We start from the raw sequence: 2937 nt of genomic DNA, 5'->3' as shown, positions 1-2937 counted from the left end.
TTTAATGTTCACAACATTTAATTCAGAATATTTGGTGGAATGCTTTTTATCAACTTTATTCAAATGCATGAGTCCTTTAGATTTGGGTCAACAGGATCAAATAGCCCAATAAAAATGCATCTTTCCGTCAGACGTTATGGGTTAAAAGTCCAGTTTAAAAGTCAACTTTTCTATTGCAGTTAACGTGAATTAAATCAGTTTTTGTACTTTGGTTAACAGTGTCAAGGTCTCTAGGCCGTGTTTGCATCCCCACGTCTTTTGGTGGAGGAAAACGATGCTGTAATTTTCTAGTTGCATTTCTTTTGAAATGGCTCATTAGAGAAAACAGACCTGATTCTGTGACAATTTGCACGTTGTGCTGTTTGTGGTTTTCTGAGGTAGGAAGCATCGAGGCCGAACATGTGACTATAGTGAAGACTTAAGAACTTCCCATCAAACAAGATCTGCTTCTGAGAAAAAACGTAGCTTAAAACTTTAGGTTAAAATGTATTTACGGCAGATCCAGGGTTTCCCAAGAGGGTCCACGAGTTGATGAAATAATTGTACAAATTATATAATAATACATGTATTATTTATATTTAGTTAAACAATTATTTACACATAATAAGTATTTGTAATTACAATAATAAATAATCATAATCTAATATAATTTAATAATAAATTATTAAAAACAGTACAAATAAAAAACTACTGAATTTTGAAGTTATTATGCACACACTAATTAGCTAAACATTTTATTATAAATACAAACTAATAATAAAATTATTAATAAATATTTTTTATAAATATATTAAATATTAAAAGCAATCCTAATAAAACACTTGATTTGGTATCTTAATAGACATTAATAATAATAATTATAATAATAATAAAATATAATTCATTTAATATTCATATTTACTTAAATATTTATAATACATATTATTCAAATGAAAAACGAATAATATGAATATTAATAATAAATCATAAAAAACACCCTATTTGGATTTTAATAATCCATATAATAATAATAATAAATGTATTACTTGTATTTAATTTGATAAATATATACATATGGTAATTACAATGAATAATAATTAATAAAAAAATGATCATTTAAAAATAAGAACAATCCACATAAAATACTTAATTTGGATTGTTAATAATCCATATAATAAATAATTAAATATTTATATAATAATAAAAATAATAATAATGAATTTGTTTTGTGGCCCATCATGTGACAAATAACCAATATCAGACAACCATGGGAATGCAAATGTGTTATTAAATTAATAGTCAGAATTAATAGATTGTAAATATGTTGCACAAGCAGGAAGGCTGAACCTCACAGAAACCACCATCATAAATAAAAGCCACTAATATGCTTTTAGTTCTCTATTTTGACAGAAACTGAAGATCAGCCTGGAATAATCCGGACTGACTCAAGAAGGGAAGTGAAGTGACAGCAATAAAATACTGAAAGTGATGCTAATCTGATTTCTACATTCAGCCGAATCAGCAAAACCACAGCTCTTCTGCAAGACTCATTTACCGTCAGGTCAGTGATGCGACTCTGTGTGCTCTTGTGTTTGTGTCATATCAGGACACAACTCTGTATAATGACATGGGTATGACACAGGTATTACAAGGAGAGGGTGACTTATGAGGATATAATCAATGTCCCCATTTTTCAAAACACTTATAAATCATACAGAATGAGTTTTTTTGAGAAAGTAAAAATGCACAAAGTTTCCTGTGAGGGTTAGGGTTAGGTGTAGGGTTGGTGTAGGGCCATAGAATATACAGTTTGCACAGTATAAAAACCATTACGCCTATTGGATGAACACACTTTACACAAAAACAAACGTGTGTGTGTGTAGTCAAAGTAGCCAAAATATGTGAAATATTATTACAATTTAAAATTACTGTTTTCTGTTTGAATATATTGTAAAATGTAATTTATTTTTGTAAAGAGATGCTGAATTTTCAGCGCCATTGCTCCAGTCTTCAGTGTCATATGATCCTTTAGAAATCATTCTGCTGCTCAGGAAACATTCTGATTATTATCAATGTCCAAAGCAGTTTTAAATCATTTTTAAATAGTCAAAAATTTAGAAATATTATTAAAATTGTAAATAGTGTATTAATGTAATGTGCTAATGTGTATTCAGACCGAATGCATGCAAAATGGAAGTGATCCCAAACTTTTGATTCTGATTCTGCATTCATGTCAGAATGAGTTTCATGTGAACTTGTCTCATTAAAACAATGTTGTAGTTATGGGATTTTTCTTAAACTTGCTGCCTGTTAATTAGAAAATTACAGCAAATTGGTACAGACAGTGAAGGTGAATGCATTTTCTTTTGTGCACGGTTTGTATGTTTCCCATCATTCCCTGTGGCTGCGGGAGAATGATAAATACCCAGATGAAGCATTGATTACAATCTTAATATGCATCCTTTGCTCTTCTTTATACCGTGTGCTAAAAGCTTCCCGTGTTTGTCGGGAAGTTAAAGAACTTGTCCATTTTATTCCAAACAAAATCACTTGAATGCACATCACGCCCCGGAGACTTGATTGTGAGGGAAAATCTGCAAAATCAATTTAAATATAGTACAATGGATGCAAAAGCACTGCACTAGCTGAAAGCAACATCAAATTAGCCAATGATATTTAATCAGCAGTTACATAAGCGGCGGAGGATGCTCAACTTCTAGTTTTTCCCGCTGTGAGCGCGTTTGTGTTTATCTTAGGCTTGTTCTAGTTGACCCTTCAGAGCACATTTTTCTCCTACAGGTTCCCACTAATCCAAACACAGCTGAGAGGAGCCTGCAGTGTGTCATCCACCGAAATGTGTTTAAAGGAACAGTACACCCAAAAAAGAAAATCTGCTTGAATGTACTCACCTTGAGGCCATCTGATATGTAGATGAGTTTATTTCTTCATCAGATTTAG

The sequence above is a fragment of the Carassius auratus genome, chromosome 16, assembly GCF_003368295.1.
Source record: "Carassius auratus strain Wakin chromosome 16, ASM336829v1, whole genome shotgun sequence".
Taxonomy (NCBI): Eukaryota; Metazoa; Chordata; class Actinopteri; order Cypriniformes; family Cyprinidae; genus Carassius; species Carassius auratus.
Note: the sequence above shows the minus strand (reverse complement) of the source record.